Source organism: Schistocerca cancellata, chromosome 2 (genome assembly GCF_023864275.1).
Source record: "Schistocerca cancellata isolate TAMUIC-IGC-003103 chromosome 2, iqSchCanc2.1, whole genome shotgun sequence".
NCBI lineage: Eukaryota > Metazoa > Arthropoda > Insecta > Orthoptera > Acrididae > Schistocerca > Schistocerca cancellata.
Genome location: NC_064627.1, coordinates 661,942,688 through 661,961,445, shown reverse-complemented (window position 1 = coordinate 661,961,445; position 18,758 = coordinate 661,942,688). Strand labels below are relative to the sequence as shown.

Genomic DNA, 18,758 nt, shown 5'->3' with positions numbered 1-18,758 from the left:
CTCAGTGAAACCAGATGTAAAGTAAAAATACAGGGTGAAATCTCCAGAGAAGTGGAAGTGAAGCTAAGGGACTGAGACAGGGTGACAATATCTTCTCACTTCTATTGAACCTCTGCTTAGAAAATGACATAAGTCAGATAGAGATGAATAGAGGAGGAACCATTTTTAATCATTCACTGCAGTACCTAGCCTATGTAGATTATGTTGCATTACTTGCACGAAACACTGGCTAATGCCTATCAACAACTAGAGAGAGGCGCAAGGGAACTTGTCCTGGTAGTCAATGTCAAAAAGACCAAATGTATGGCAATAACCAACCAGCAAAACCTACCAAATCTCAGGATAGCCAACAAGGAGTTTGAAAGGGTGAGAGACTTCAGGTACCCCGGATCGACTATCACAGAGACAAATGACATCAGCAGCGAGGTGGAAGCAAGAATAACAGAAGGCAACAGATGCTACTTTGCCACATTACCCATAGTTAGGAGCTCACTTCTATCACGAAAATCTAAAATCCTCATTTACAAAACAATTATAAGACCAGTTGTTATGTATGGTGCCGAGACATGGACCATGGCTGCAAATGAGGAAAGGATCCTTAGCATTTGGGAGAGAAAGGTTCTGCAGAAAATATATGGCCCAATATATGATCAAGAAGGTTGGCGCATCTGTACGAATGCAGAATCAGAACAACTGTTTAAAGAACATGACATTGTCACTACCATTAAAATAAGAAGACTGCAATGGGCAGAACATGTGGTCAGAAAGGAGGAAGATAGAACATGTAAGATGATTTTTGATGGCAAGGCTGGAGGCAGATGATGGAAGGGATGTCCCAGAAAGAGATGGATGGACAGAATTGAAGACATGAAAACCGGGTGTCAGAGGATGGAGATGGAAAGCTGTGGATTGGATAGAATGGCAGGATGTTGTGATGCAGGCCAAGGCCATCCAAGGGCTGTAGAGCTGAGTAGTAGTAGTAGTAGTAGTAGTAGTAGTAGTAGTAGTAGTAATTTGGGCAGTTTTATCATGACAACCCTGCCATTGTATTAGCTTAAAAGGAAACTGGGATTTGTTTTCAACTGATCTGTTTTATCTTACATGGTCATGATGGTCTATGACTGAGAACATAAGATGATACATAGGTTAAATAAAGCAGGTAAAGGTAAAATGCATTTTTAAAGTACTTAACGGCTGTTGGTTTTCACCTGATGGAAACATGTCTGAATTTTGTTTCTTTAGTTCAAGTAACTGACAGCTAACTACTAATATCTTTGCATTTACATATCTTCTTCTAGAAACTTTCTAAAATTGCACCTCTTTAATTTATTTTCTTAAGTTGTGTCATCTTGGGACTCAAGTTCCTTTGGGGATTATTCTAATATTTAAAAAAAAAATTATATTTGCGAGCTTCTTTATTTCACGTTGACAAACCAAAACATTGTCTGACTTTTTCTGCTACATCAGAAATAGAAGGCAGTGGTTGAGTACCAGCAGTTGTACACCTCCTAGTAAAGTTATTTAAAAAGAAAAAGAAAAAAGTGTTCAGTTTTATTCCAAAATTCTATAGTGTCTGTTCAATCAGATATATTGCAGACTGAGTCAGTACCACTCAATACAGAGTTACAAATCAATCCTTTACACCAATGATGCATCACACTATCATCTTTGTGTGTTCAAATTCTCCAAACCAACACAGTGAACACTCAGTTTCTCAGAGTGCACCTTGTTAAACAGAAATGACCTGCTAGTACAAGAAACAATATGTATCAGTGGGTCACGCACAAGATGAAACACTCCTTGTAAATTTCGTTACAGTCACACTGGATAACAAGGTAAAATGGATCAATACACAGATACAAACTAATCAACAGGTTCACTTCCATATGATTTGCTTGTAATAGTATTTCTAACTGTGTTGAACTACCGACAAGGTTGTCTGCTTATTTTGTGTGTGTTCGCTTAATACTGCTTTGTGGAATTATCCATTAAAGCAATTAATAGCAGATGTGAGCAGCAAGAATATTTTCTAAAGGAAATGACTGCACATCTTGCAGCTGCATCTTTAGGGATCTTGGATTCTTACACTCAACTTACAGTACATTGTCACTGGTAGTATAGTTTCACCTGAACTGTGATTTACACCATCACAATACAAGGCTCAAAAACAATTTTCACATAGTCAATGTATCCTAATCTAGATTTCTGAGTGAAAGTATTTCTTTTGGTGCGAAGATCCTCAACAAGCTCCCATCTAACATAAAGAAAACAATTAGGCATCCCTACCAATTCATATGAAAATCAGAACACAGGCCTCTATCAGCCTCTCTTTTTACAGATTATCTCATCATATAGATTCATGGATTAAAACTTCCTTTTAGCTGTATGGGAAATAACATAATTATTTATTTATCTCTTGGCATACACTGAGAGTTTTTGAATCGCAGATACATACGCAGCTAAAGTACTACATATCAACATTTCAACACAGCTCTCCAGTATAGTATAACACAAACCACAACAGTTACAGGTAAACATTGAGGTCTTTTATACAGGTTGTTACAAAAAGGTACGGCCAAACTTTCAGGAAACATTCCTCACACACAAATAAAGAAATGATGTTATGTGGACATGTGTTCGGAAACGCTTAATTTCCATGTTAGATCTCATTTTAGTTTCGTCAGTATGTACTGTACTTCCTCGATTCGCCACCAGTTGGCCCAATTGAAGGAAGGTAATGTTGACTTTGGTGCTTGTGTTGACATGTGACTCATTGCTTTACAGTATTAGCATCAAGCACATCAGTACGTAGCATCAACAGGCTAGTGTTCATCACGAACGTGGTTATGCAGTCAGTGCAATGCTTACAAATGCGGAGTTGGCAGATGCCCATTTGATGTATGGATTAGCACGGGGAAATAGCCATGGTGTGGTACATTTGTATCGAGACAGATTTCCAGAACGAAGGTGTCCCGACAGGAAGACATTCAAAGCAATTGATCGGCGTCTTAGGGAGCACGGAACATTCCAGCCCATGACTCGCGACTGGGGAAGACCTAGAAAGACGAGGACACCTGCAATGGACGAGGCAATTCTTTGTGCAGTTGACGATAACCCTAATGTTGGCGTCAGAGAAGTTGCTGCTGTACAAGGTAACGTTGACCACGTCACTGTATGGAGAATGCTACAGGAGAACCAGTTGTTTCCGTACCATGTACAGTGTGTGCAGGCACTATCAGCAGCTGATTGGCCTCCACGGGTACACTTCTGCGAATGGTTCATCCAACAATGTGTCACTCCTCCTTTCAGTGCAAACGTTCTCTTTGCGGATGAGGCTTCATTCCAACGTGATCAGATTGTCAATTTTCACAATCAACATGTGTGGGCTGATGAGAATCCGCATGCAATTGTGCAATCACGTCATCAACACAGATTTTCTGTGAATATTTGGGCAGGCATTGTTGGTGATGTCTTGATTGGACCCCATGTTCCTCCACCTACGCTCAATGGAGCATGTCATCATGATTTCATACAGGATACTCTACCTGTGCTGCTAGAACATGTGCCTTTACAAGTACGACACAACATGTGGTTCATGCACAATGGAGCTCCTGCACATTTCAGTCGAACTGTTCGTACGCTTCTCAGCAACAGATTCGGTGACCGATGGATTGGTAGAGGCGGACCAATTCCATGGCCTCCACGCTCTCCTGACCTCAACCCTCTTGACTTTCATTTATGGGGGCATTTGAAAGCTCTTGTCTACACAACCGTGGTACCAAATGTAGAGACTCTTCGTGCTCGTATTGTGGACGGCTGTGATACAATACGCCATTCTCCAGGGCTGCATCAGCGCATCAGGGATTCCATGAGATGGAGGGTGGATGCATGTATCCTCGCTAATGGAGGACATTTTGAACATTTCCTGTGACAAAGTGTTTGAAGTCACGCTGGTACGTTCTGTTGCTGTGTGTTTCCATTCCATGATTAATGTGATTTGAAGAGAAGTAATAAAATGAGCTCTAACATTGTAAGTAAGTGTTTCCGGACACATGTCCACATAACATATTTTCTTTCTTTGTGTGTGAGGAATGTTTCCTGAAAGTTTGGCCATACCTTTTTGTAACACCCTGTACAGTTTGTCACACCACTCATCACTGTCAGAAAATCTTTGAAAGGACCCTTGTAGGCACATGTTGGACATGTTGACGCATCATGAGTAATTGTCTATCATTTTGCACCACAGTCCAAGATGGTGGTGAAGATTTACCTCACTTGCGAAGAATGTCTGCACATCTTCCATGGCCCATCAGGATGCAGTTCAGGGTAGCCCAAATTGCCTGAGACTGGTCAAGTCCAGGGGGTATCTCCTTAATGCAACACAGTTTCAGGCGTTGTAGAGGACAGTATTGCTCTCAACAGTGTTTCATTGAAAGCAGAGAATTCATTTTCATTAAGGATCCTGTCTATGATAAGAGTGGAATGTCTTGATCTTAATCTTCTTCCCTCCTCAGGGAAAACATTGTCCAATATTGTAAGGTCAGGGTTATCGACAACCTTCTGGTACTGATTTAGAAGCATACTCTTCTGTCTTATATCAAGATGTGGAATTTGACTTAAGATAGGTAACCTGTAGGTGGAGTAAATCCTATTGATCCACTAACAATGTGCATGGATTTGTAAGCTCTACATCTATCTTTTTCACAATGCTCTGCTGCTGAGTATAATAAATCCAGTGCTGATACTCAAAGACTGTGTGGTGATGTTCTCAAAATAGTTCCATAGAGCTTGTAGAGATTGTTGTTTTTACTTTCGATTTTAGTAAATGTTCATATCAAATGCTCCTTAAAAGAAAGTGTCCTGTTTAAGATGATCCCAACACATTTTGGATGCATGTTATGAGGTAGCTTGTCTCCCTCAAGATAGACATCAATCTGTTGGGTTGATGAAAATGTGCAGCTTCTGTCTTATTTGGATTTGATTGTAACTTCCATTTATGGAAGTAGTAGCTTCAAAGATTTTATGTTATGTAGCTATTGCCCAGTCATTTGCATAGCCAAACTTTCTGGACTGTGTTGGAGGCATATCAGATATATACAAATTAAACAGATGAAGAGCATGGACAAATTCCCGTGTAAGGCATTGTTCAGTACTTTGGAGAGCTAATGATTTTTCTGTAGTTAAAGTAAAAGCCCTTCCAGCTGTAATTGTCAGTTAGTTTTGTTGTCGTTCTGCACAGAATAAGTTATAATGATTTATATATGTAGTAGTTCATGCCTACAAACTATATCACATGCTGCACTTAGAGCAATGGAAGTAACCTGTGTTTTCTGCTTCATTTGATAGCCTGCTTCAATAAATATTGTTAATGCTAAGACTTAACCAGCACAGCTCTGTCTTGGTTAGAATCCAGCTTGTTCAACAGCAAGGTACTGAAAGATCACTGGGCAGATATGACTATAAAGAATTCTTTCATAGAATTTATAAACAGCACTCAATAGTGCAGTTGGGGAATAGTTCTATGGCTTGCCAGGTTTTAGTATTGCTATGATTCTTTATTGCTCCAATTATTAAAAAGTCATTTTCCTTTTGTTTCGTATCTGTCGCCTTGTTTTTCCTTTTGCTGTATGTCACCACCTTCCATTTATATTTATCTTCCGGTTTTTGGCTTACTGAGTTTACCGAGACATCAACGGGAACACTTGAAATGTTGTTTTTAAAGTACGATTGGTCATTCATATTTTCGCGATCTTCTTGCTTTTCCGTTTGTTGGCTTTTACACACGCAGGACTTCTTTTCTTGTATTAATGTATCGTTTTCTTTCTTGATGGTTGAAAGTTCAGTTTTTAATGCCTCAATGTCACTTTGTAGTAACTTTATAATTTCGTTTTTTGTATCAACTGCACTTACAAGACCGGCCGTTTTGTCACGTAAGCAACCGTGACATGTCCACGGAAAATCATCGCTGATGAACTTTAGATTAATGATATATGTGTTGAGGAGGAAGAAAAGAAAATATTGTGTGCTGATGACATGACAATACTAAATAGTGACCAAAATATGGAACAGCTTGAGAGAAGAGCATACATATCTGCAAATGTCACAGCTCAATGGCTGTTGGAAAATGAACTGGTTATAAATCTAAAAAAGACTATGTATGCAGTGTTTAAAAACAAGGAAAAGGCTGTAGACATGGATTTAGAGGTTGATGGAACAAGGCTGGAAGAAGTAGAATCTGCTAGATTTTTAGGTATTCTTGTGGATAATGAATTGAAATGGAAAAACATATTAATAATGTCTGTAAGAAACTGAGCTCTGTCACATTCTTAATGATGCAGCTATCACAGTATTCAGACAAGAACCTTCTGTGTACAGTGTATCATGGACTTTTCGAACCATACTTACAGTATGGCATGACTGTGTGGGGAAACTCAAACAAACAAGAGACAAAACGAGTGTTCACATTACAAAAAAAAGCAATTAGGACCATTTTAAGAAGAAAGACCTCTGAAACATGCAGAAACTGTTTCAAGAATTTAGGTATCTTAACTTTTTCATCATTTTATATATACAAAACAATAATGTACATCACAAAATGTAGTGAGGACTGGATTACAAATGCTAGTGTACACACCCACAATACAAGAAAGAAGAATGAAGTACGGAGCATACCCCACCGACTGGCAATGCTAGAAAAAGGACCCCAGTACTCTGGTATCAGACTACTAAGAAGTCTGCCCAAAACCCTGCAAGATAGTGTACTTCATAATGACTTTCCAAAGAAACTTAAAGACTATCTCATTGAAAAAGAGTTTTACAGTGTTGCAGAATACTTATGCCATTAAATTTGTATATATTGTTACTCATTATCAGTGATGTCAAAATGTAAGCTAAAGGTGTAGAAAAATAAGTGATAAAGAATGTTAATACTTTGACATGTCCTATATTACACGTACATTTACTGTACACAATGTAATCTTACAGGATCAAATAAAATTCAATTCAATTCAAGAACTGAACCAAATATTACACTGTCAGAGTAGAAATCTGTCAGCCAGCGTTCTGCATAGTTCCCACAATGCAGAAGAAACCTGCAATGGATTCCATCACTCTCTGAGGCCTTTCCAGGTTTTAATTTTAAGAACAGGAGAAATTTCAGACACAGAGAAAGTTCTTGAAAAGTCAGATTGTTCATCAGTGTTCTTTTTGGGAAAAGTAAGTTTTCATCTGATATATCTTTTATGAATTCTGTACATTGATGTTCTGGATGAAAAAAAACAGTAAATGTGATGCAATCCTATTAACTGATATATAAGAATTGTTCCTTACATTTATTTTGTTTCCACCCAACTTCTTTAATGATGACCATTCTCCTCTACCTGATGTTTGAAAACTGCGTTACTCAATAGTCTTGATCCATCTAGTACATCTGGCTGTATTAACATTATAAAGTAGGTTACCCACATTTCTGGCTCACCACTTTTTAGAAATTCATTGTTTCTTGTTAGTTTCCTCCCAGCCTGAAATATATTGCTTGTGTTACCTCCTAGGAATTACCTTGTTTGCTGCACTTATCATAGCTCCAACAAGTCTCTTGTAATTTGCTTTTGAGGGAACCCAACAAAGACATCTGTGCAGATTTTTAGGAAATGCTTACTACTTTGCTTCTCTAAAGTTACATGTAGGTCATGGAAAGGACGATACAAGTGTGATACTTGCTCCAGTCAGTATCAGATAGAACTGGCTGCATGGGTGGTCTTCTCATACAAACCAGGATCTTTGAAGAGGTAGCTTACTCTCATTAATTGTCACAAAGGATAGTTTGGGATTATACTCCTGTCTCCATGCTGCTGATAAAAATGTTTCTTTATCCTTTGCATCTAATACCGAAGATAAGTTGTTGTCCTCTACACAATTTACAATGATTTCAATACTTTCATTAAACTTACACTCAGTATGGTGACTATCAAAATCTCCAAAATATATGGCAGGATGTAGTGATACTGAAATGACCTATGGAGGCACAGATATAGCTGGAGGTTTCAATATATTAATTACACTGCAATGACCTACGGAGGCCCAGATATAGCTGGAGGTTTGAATATATTAATTACTGTTAGTTCTCCAATTTTTCTGGTAACTTTGTGGATGTTATTGACATCAGATAAAGAGCATAGATGTACATTCTGAATAAAACGTCATATGTAAGTTACCACTCGATAAGCATGATAGTACATTGCTCCTAGCAAGTCAAAGCCACTGATCTTAATGATCCATTTGATATTCATTTTCAGTATGGGCTTCCTGAATATCAACAATGTCAGTGTCATATTTTGATAAAATCTTTGATTTTCTTATGCCTTCAATACTGATTTGACAGACCTGAAAAATAGATCCAATGCTTATAGTTTCAGGGTCTTCAAAAGAAGTGAGTCCAAGTGTTGCGACAAATTCATTTTTGCCTGAAGATTGTTGAGATTATCGGGTTGCATTTTCTTTTCAGCTGTAGGGAAGTAACAACTTTTCAGTTTAAAGCTGCATTGCATGTATAAGGCACATTAAAAGAGAAACGAGCCAGGGGCATAATTACAGAAACCAGTACCTGCATGTTAGAAGTATTGACCGTGGCTGTTGAGACACTTGTCCCACTGTGACACAAGGTGGTGAAATGGCTGTCTCATAAAATTCCCAGGGCTGCGATGTTAACCAGTTCTGCACATATAGCTGGATGTCGTTGTCCGAGGTGAATCGTTTGCCCCTGAGAGCCTTATTTAAGGGGATCAAAAGATGGGCCCCTTCTGATTCACTTCCTGCAGCAAGGGACAACAGTGAATGTCCAGATTTACTTGCAAACCTTGACCAAGCTTTGCCAAGCGATGAAACCAAAATGAACAGGCAATCTCAACTATAGGGTCATTCAGCTACACGACAATGAAAAGCCTCATACGGCCAACACAGTTGTGGCACTCCTGCAGAAATACAAATGGGAGGTTGTCGGCTACCCACCATACAATCTGGACCTCTCTCCTTGTGATTATGCCATTTTTGGTCCCCTTATAAAAGCTCTGAAGGGCAAACAATTCGCCTCGGACGATGATGTCCAGCTGTATGTACAGAACTGGCTAACATCGCAGCACCGGGAATTTTATAAGTCAGCCGTTCACTACCTTGTGTCACAGTGGGACAAGTGTCTCAACAGCCAGGGTCAATACTTCTAACATACAGGACTGATTTCTGCACTTATGCCTCCAGCTCATTTCTTTCTGAACCCCCTTGTACTATCATAAACAGTAAAGATACATGTAACAGCTACTTATTGTAGTTAACAAAACAGCAGCCTTTTTTTAAGAGGTGCTTTATCTTATTCCACATTCTTGAACATTTTACTCCTAATGAGATCTACAGGAAACGATGCTTGACTTTATTTATTTTTTAATCCTTATTTTGAGTGGTGACTTAAACGTTTCTGTGAATGTTATTGCTTTCAACAACCTATATTCTGCATTCTTGATCTGATCTAAGAGATATTAAGAAAACACTGAACATGTATCACTTACAAAAATAGTCTTGAGCGTGTTGCCATCATAAAATTGTATTTTCTTTCTAATTCATAATTTTATTTGTGATCTTGTTCTTATATCCAAAGTAATTATGAGTATGCTCTAATTTACACATTTTTGTAACATCAGTTATTTGCATTGTGTGTCTTATAACATATTTTATTTATGGGCATGTATGTACTCCTGTAGCCTTGTTTTACGGGTACAAGGACATGAGTAAAGTTACAACAATTAAGGTAATAAGCTTAGCGTCTGGAATCTCATGGACTTCTCCAGTGCTATAAATTATTTCATGGTCTTTAGACAGAAGGTATAATTTTTAATATATATATTTATAGTAACTGGAAAAGCATTTCTTTTCTCTACTTTTATTAAGAGCTGTTAACACAGTTTACTTATGATCTGACAGTTTTTGTGTTTATTGGGCTGTGGTGCTCATTTATTTTTGATAGGCGTGTTTCTCTAGCTTTGTAAATAATAAGTTGCTACTGCTCAAATGTCCTCTTCTGCCTTTTAAAATAATCTTTATTTATTTGTTGTAGGGTAACTTCATAGATATTGTCCTCTTTGGAAATATGGCAGGTTGTGTTAATAGATTCAGCTTATCCATTGTGGTTTATTTATATCATCTACATCTCTATTCTGCAAACCACTGTGAAGGGCATGGCAGAGAATACATCCCACCGTACCAGTTATTAGGGCTTTTTCCTGTTCCACTCGCATATGGAGCATGGTTCTAATCTTGTTCTCACAATCTCTATGTGATATGAAGGGGGTTGTAATATATTCCTTGAGTCATCATTCAGTTCTTTCAACATCTCTGTGACACACTCCCACGGGTCACACATGCCTGTGCTCATTTGTGGTGCCCTTCTCTGTATACATTTATTTATTTATTTATTTATTTCTTGTTTCGTAGATCCAGTTAGTGAGTCAATCACAAGGATATGGAACGTGTCAAATTGTACATTCCAAATGCCCTGCTACTCGTATTTCATACAGGTCCCACACACCAGAGCAATATTCTATGATGGATCATGAGTGATTTGCAAGCAACCTCCTTTGCAGACTGATAGCATTTCCCTAGTATTCTGTCAATAAACTAAAGCCTTCTACCTGCTTTATCCATGTGTGAGCTGATATAATTATTCCATTTCATGTCCTGATTAAGTGTTACAACCAGGTGTTTGTATGAGTTCACTGTTTCCATCTGTGGCTCACTGATTATATTAATGGGTTATTATGTTTGCTGATTTTGTGAAGCGCACAATTTTACATTGCTGATCATTTGAAGCAAGTTGCCAATCTTTGCACCACTTTGAAATCTTGTTAAGGTGTGACTGAATATTCGTGCAGCTTCATTTGTACTATTACCATTTATTATGGTTTATCACCAAGTCTGTGTCGTTCACCAGCCATGACTGAATAGATTGTGTCAAATTAGTCTTTAGACTGTACTTCATTGTAGACAACTGGACCATCTGCAAAAGGTCAGAGGCTACTACTGATATTATCAGCAGGATCATTAATATGCAACATGAACAGTTAGGGACCAAATACACTTCCCTGGACCACACTGAATGTTACTTCTAAATAAGTTGATCATCTTCATACAAGATAACATGCTGCATCCATCCTGCCAAGAAGTCCTCAATCCAGTCACTCATTTTATCTATCTTGTATGATCATACTTTTGATAATAAGTGTAGTTGTGGTGATGAATCAAATGCTTTTCAGAAATCAAGAAGTACCACATATACCTGAAGGCTTTGACCCATGGCTTTGAGGATGTTATGTAACAAAAGTGCGAGAGTTGTGTTCCACATGATCTATGTTTTTGAAAAGCATGCGGGCTGCCAAAAGCATGGAGGAGGTTGTTCTATTTGAAATAACTCATGATGTTTTGGCACAGAGTATGTTCTAAGATTCTACAACAAATGACTGTCAAGGTTATTGAACAGTAGTTTTGTGGCACTTCCGCTACCCTTCTTGTAAATAGGTGTGACCCGCCTTTTCTTCTGGCTACTTAGACTTGGTTTTTTATCTGAAGGATCCACAATAGATTATAGTTCACAGAGGGACTGATTCAGCTGCAAATTTGGTATAGAATCTGATAGGAATTCCATTGGGCCCTGTGCCTTTGTTCAGTTTTAATGATTTCAGCTGTTTCTCAATAAAACATTACAGGAGTGTGAGAATCAAATCAGTGCTATACTCCTGGGTTTTCTTTTGAAAGAAACCTTTGAAAACAGGAGTAAACATTTCTGATTTTGCTTTGCTACTCTCATTTTCAGTTCCTGTCCCTCCACGAGTAACTGGACACTAAATTTTGTTTCACTAACAGACTTTCCATACAGGCAGAGTTCTTAGGGTTTTGTGAAAGATGGTTTGACAATATTGTGCTGTGGTAGTAATTTGGACTGTATATTGTGGAAGCCATCTCCCATCAAGAACTGTTCTACTGGGGCATATCTATCCAGTGCATCATCAACCATTCTTTTAAATTTGACCCATAGTTCCTCTACATGCTCCTGTCCTAAGATGAAAGTCTCAAGATCCTCATTGAGATAACACATTACTGCTTCTTTGTTTAGTTTGCATTATTTTCTCATTTGTGTTAAGTTTGATTAGTTAGGCATCTTACACTATCATTTCATTTCTACTTCATCATTGATCCACACAGTTTTTTCTAAACATGGCAGTTTGTTACATCTGATAGTGACACATTGAATTTGTTGTGACACGGTTTGTAGAAAACAAGTATATACAATGGACACTGGGAAAAATTGTTGAGTGGCTGACTTCCTTTTAAAGACAGGAGTTACCAAACTTACATTTACAATGCTTATTTCAGATTAGTTATTGTTGCTTGGCAAGAGGTTAATCATTTTCAGGATTGGATATGCCCCCAACAAGCTTTGCAGACAGTAGACAGGTAATTCAATGAAATCTAAAGAAAATAGCTCATTTTCTTGAAGCAGAACATGCAGGTATAATAACGTGCATTCACTTTAGATACTGAAGCAATTGAATGCTGACCACAATAAATAAGAAAAAAAGTTTTCCTCAGAATAGCTGACCCAACATCAGGCTCTAGAAGCTGATTGTTTTTCAGGAAATAGTTATAATAGCTGATGAAAGTGTGTTTTGGCACCAGTACTGGAATGAAAATGGCAAAAAGTAGAGTAGAAATATCGAGAATATCCACTTGAAGAAAACTCAGAATATAGTCATTGATGTTAAATATGTCTGAAACAGTTTTTTTGAGATACTGGGGATATAGAGCCTATGCCGTTTCGACTACATCTATAACTGTTAAAAATAACAATTGATGCGACAGTGAAATATGGATGTTTTTCAATCAGCATTGTACAAAAAGGCTCAATTTCCAAGGAAAAAAAATCAAACTATCTTTCATCATGATAATGCTTATCCTCACATGGTCTGACCCTCAATGTAACAACCATAATTACCTAAAATTGTTCATGACCACTTATTAACTTATTGCATCTTGGCCAAAGATCCTCAGACAGAAGCCAACCAGCAATACAGCAACAAACATGGTTAGCTAATCATAGTGCATTCTCACTGCAATCTAGTTATAGCTCTTTCCAGCTATACTATGGATTTTCTTCAAACCCACAACTCAGCTTCATGGAACTGCACGGATTCCTATAATGTGGGCCTGACAGCAGCCCACAAGCGATTTGAATGTGAACATAATTTATGCAGTTAGAACTGTTCTTTACAGTGCTCATTGTTGGTAAAAAATGTACAGTATAGGAGTTACAAACAGTAGACACATTTCATCTATACTACTACTTGTAATAGGAGTAGTAGCTTTATTCATCTGTATATCACTTTTAACAAGGATATAGGACATGTCAAAGTATTTACAAGTTTAGACTAATTTAAAATAAGCTGATTGGTATACACATAAATTTACAGACTTCTAGTTAGAGACAATCATTAGATTTACTCCTGGTATACAGTGTGTTCTTAACAAATAACTTATTAAATAATGTAATGCCACACTATTCTCTCATACCACACTATTAGTCACACTATACATACATTGTTTCACTCAAATGGTTCAAATGGCTCTGAGCTCTATGGGACTTTACATCTATGGTCATCAGTCCCCTAGAACTTAGAACTACTTAAACCTAACTAACCCAAGGACATCACACACATCCATGCCCAAGGCAGGATTCAAACCTGGGACCGTAGCGATCACGCGGTTCCAGACTGAAGTGCCGAGAACCGCACGGCCACACCAGCCGGTGCACTTCACACACACACACACACACACACACACACACACACACACTGGTGATCTCTGGGCCATTTTCTGTACTGCAACTTTCCAATTGCTATCCTGAAAAATTGAGTCAGCATCCCTCTATAATGAGAGAAATGTTGAGTTCAGAAAAAGGAAGAGGTGTTAGTATTGTGTTATGCATAGCTTGGGGTGAGTATTTCTAGAAAAGGAAAAAAATAAGGAAAAAACATAGTGCGAAGGTGTTAGGTGGAATGTTTTATAATCATTATTATCTATATTTGTATAACATATTTTTTTTTACCAAACCCTTACTCTTTGCATGATGCAGTGATAGGCTAATTTATTCGATATGTCTTCTGTCTAAACCGTTCAGCCAATGACTGACATACTTCCTATAGCGTAATCAGTCAACAGGGAACTTACAAATTTTCAGTAGATACACAGTACCATATCATCATAATATAATGACTGCAGTGAGCGATTTAATGTCTTTTTTTCTAACAAACCTATGTTCATACAAGTATTGTATTCCATTATATATATATATATATATATATATATATATATATATATATATATATATATATATATATATATATATATTCAACGTGACAATTGAGAAACGAATGTGTGTACCAGTAAAGTAGGCCTATTAAACATTGTACACAGCTGCTGTTTGGCGAACGTGAGTATGAGAAAAATGTTGTGGTTATACACGCAGTAGTTAAATTTTACTGCACTTAAAGAAATAAAATCTAGCCCCAACTTATTGTGAAGAGGTAAAAGACTGTACAAAATGGCATGATAGAATTAATTTCTTCGTACTGGTATGATACACAAAGGACTCGAGGTATTTACACTGAAATTACATTGTCGTGTACGCCTACTTATATATATGTATGCGAGTGCTGGATTTCCCTTTGTACAGTGTAATTACTGGTACATTTTCTTATTTGTAACATTCTATTAATATGTACCGCTATCTCAAAACCAATGAGATTTTCATATTGTACATCCCGCTACCTAAGTTCACGTGTGGGGTGACCGACTCTCACGAAAGTAATAATTTACAAATTCACTTCAGTTGCGCGGTTTTTAGCAATGTTCACTGGTAGTATTTCTGGTCATTATTTGGCCAATACATTGCCCACATATGTACTTCAGTACACCGTATCGCCAAAATGTCTCCACGCTGATGCGCACAAATACCATAACTCAATTAAAAATGCCTTTCACTCTATAAAGTTAACTTTAGTTTTACATTCGTGATTTGCATTCCCGCTGTTGCTAGAGAGAACTCCATTGGACAATATCATCATGGTTGTGATAGATAATATAATATATCTCCTTCGGTAGCTCAGTTGGTAGAGCGGTGGACTGTAGAGGAGTAAGTGGCAGATATCCATAGGTCGCTGGTTCAAATCCGGCCCGAAGGAATATTTTTAGCGCCTCTTACGAGTATCACTTTACATTTATGCAGCTTAAACGATACCAATAATAAACAAAATTATTTGTTGGGTTATCTTCAACGTTTATGTGCTTTTGCATTTGCAGTCACTGTACTCAAATGAAACCTCAAAAAGACTGTTAGTTAATACTTTTTCTCTCAAAACTTCATCGTCATACACCTCGGCGTGCCGTTTCGCAGGTGTTTTGTGGTATTTCCACCACTAGTAATGCTTTCCAAAAAAATTGAACATTACAGTGTAAACAAGGGCAAAAGTGAAAATGTATTAATCTTTAGTTGTCCATTTCTCCAGCTAAAATTAATGTTATAAAATTAAAGTTTTGTATATATATTGTGCTCCTCCTTCGTAACAACTGCAATTGTACTTTCGTGTGACTCCTTTAATTCCTAATTTCGTGTAGCCCTTTCAAAAATTTACATCTCTGGTTAGCAACGTCAACAACCATCGGTTTTCGTGTGGTTCTCGAGAAATATTGAAAAATATAGATTATTTAGTGTTTGTTCATCTACAAAGTAGTGTTGCCGTGTGTTTCTGCGGTGTCAACGCGTCTCTGAGCAGCGCCAAGTCGTGCTTCGGTGGGCGAGCTGTGCGGACGGGCCTTGTCTACGCGCTCGCTGCGGCCGGCCGCGTGCTGACAAGTAAGTGGACGCTCTTGCGGCTTACACGCCAATTGTATATTTGAAAATGAATCGATCATGAATATGACGCAACCGCTTCGCAAAGATACTTTGAAGTTCACGTTCGATGAACGCTTTGCACGACCTAAAGCATTTGAAGTAGAACAGTTCTTGCGCGATGTAGTAAAGCTCAGTTCCATTGATATAATTGGGATCCACTTATCGATTGTGAGTAGCACAGTTTATGTAAAAATGGTGAATGCTAAATGCTGTGATAGGATTATTGAAGGATGTGGAGGATCTTTTAAATTTAATCACTGTGATGGAAACGTCGGTGATGTCAAAGTAGATCATGCAGGTTTCGGGATAAGAACAGTCCGTATTTTTGAACTTCCCTTTGAAATAAGTACGGAACAAATTAATTGCGTCCTCAAAGCATATGGGAAAGTCATTAGTAATGTTGCGGAAAAGTGGACCACCTTTCAAACGTTTCCAGTTTTAAATGGTGTCAGGCAAATAAAAATAGATCTTCAGCAGCATATTCCCTCGTATGTTTACGTATGCGGGTATAGAGCTATTGTGATGTATGATGGACAGCCGCGTACTTGCTCCGGATGTGGACAGACTGGACACGTACGTTCAGAATGTATACAAAGGAGAGTGACGCAGGTACCGGCGGGGGAAGTAGTCCCTCCCATGACGATGACGACCTTACCAGTGACATATGCTACGGCCACCCGTGGCCACACTGCTACGACATCGAGTTTCGCTTTGGAGAGCAGTGGCGACAGAAATGACGACGACCAAAACTTGTCAGTGACCACTAGCTCTACTGAAATAACGACTGTCGCTCCGTCGCCTGAAGCGGCGCCCATCACAGAAGCAGGATGTCTTTCCAAAAGTGACGGAACTATTGAGCAAGATGTACAGAGAGACGAGAATGAGGATGCTGCACAAGATCCCAGCACGGCTTCTGAGACTGAAGAGCGACAGAAATCCGGATCTCTTCCCAAAAAGCATAAAAAACGGAGGATAGCTCCACCTGACGCTCCTCAAAAGGTACAACCAGTGCGTGAAAAGGCACAACAAATTGGTCGCAAAATCAGTGGTATGACATCCGTCAATTTTGACGTAGATCCACAGACCCCGCATACAGCGGGAAAAGACGAGTTTCGAAAAGTGAAAACGCGGACGCAACAGGATGGCGAAACGAAACGGTCCACAAGTAAAGAAACAAAGAACAGAACTCCATCTCAACGTGGGCCAGAGATTGAGTTATCTCAACGCAGTGATACGAAAAATTGGGCAGATGACATTGAAGAATTTCCCGCAGATGAGGAAATGAACGAAGTGTCACACCCACCAGGAGGAAAGACTTCAGTGCAGAAAGACAAGCAAATGAGGGACGAGACATCGTCTCGGCCATTACATGGGAAACATTAGACTTTGTCGACAGTGGGTCATAACGACTTGTTTACTTACTTAATTAATCATGAATTCATTACAAGCTTATAGAATCGGGACTTTGAATCTAAACAAGATCCGTAGCGAATTAAACCTTAAGAACTTGCAAGACATGCTCTATGCCGCTGATATTGATGTTATTATGTTACAAGAAGTAACAGATATTAGACTGGATGCCATCACAGGTTACAATGCAGTCGTAAATCCAGGGAGCGACAGTGACCTCGGAACTGCGATACTCGCCAAAGAAGGAATTATCATCAAAGATGTCGAGAAACTGGTAAACGCCAGAGGTCTAGCTGTCACCATTCATAATACGCGTTTTATAAATATTTATGCACCATCTGGCACCGGGAACAGGAGGCGAAGAGCTGAATTTTATAAAGATGATATAGTTCCCCTTTTCGGTGGCCGCTACGAGCATATCATTTTTTGGAGGTGATTATAATTGTGTGCTGTCTCCAAAAGACCAGACGCCGCATTTTAATAACTGTGCAGAACTCGGAGCCATAATTACAGAACTCCGCTTAATTGACACCTGGGAACTTAAGAACGGTGCATTGCTGGGTTTCACTCACATTACGAATCATTCCGCTAGTCGCATCGACAGGATCTATGTAACAGTCGACCTGGAAACGCACGTGCTCCAGACAGAGTTATGGCCCACTATCTTTTCGGATCACGCTGCATACATATGTACCATGAACTTAAAACGGCAAGAAACGTTCAGGGGACGAGGCTTGTGGAAGTTGAACGTGGAACATATAAAAGACCCTGAATACCACGAAATATTCAATAACATATGGAACGCGTGTGAGAACAAATTCACTTCATATACCTCGGCACTGGCATGGTGGATGAAATGTGTGAAACCCGCGATAAGAAAATCACTGATGAATTACTCCCGCGAGAAAAGTGTTTGGCAAAAACGGACTATAGAATATTACTTCCAAGTCCTTCGTGACCTATATCAATCTGATGCGTCCGTAATCGCCAACTACGTGGAAATAAAACGGATTCGGGCTAAACTTCTCGGACTGAAGCGGAAACAGCTGGAAGGTCATCAAGTAAGAGCAGGACTTCACGATGCTGTAAAAGGAGAGCAAACATCTATATATCATGTGATTAATGAGAGGAAAGGGCAACGCAGGAAAATAATAACCGAACTAAGATCTTCTGACGGCAGGTTACTGACGCAGCAAAGTGACATCAAAAACGAAATTCACAAGTACTTCGCAGAGTTATTAGGCAAAACGACAATGGATATCCCGGTGGACAATGACATCATGACGGGATTCACACGAGGGATCGACCCGGTAGAAGGAAACAACTTGTTAACTGAAATTACAGAAGAAGAAGTCGCAGA

General features: G+C 38.7%; 1 non-coding gene across 1 annotated transcript; it reads left to right on the top strand.

Moving 5' to 3' along the window:
• Positions 1-15,188: 15,188 nt before the first annotated feature.
• Positions 15,189-15,278, top strand: Trnay-gua (transfer RNA tyrosine (anticodon GUA)). The gene is given in 2 exon segments: positions 15,189-15,225; positions 15,243-15,278. It is a non-coding gene; the product is annotated as a tRNA-Tyr (tRNA).
• The last annotated feature ends 3,480 nt before the right edge of the window (positions 15,279-18,758 follow it).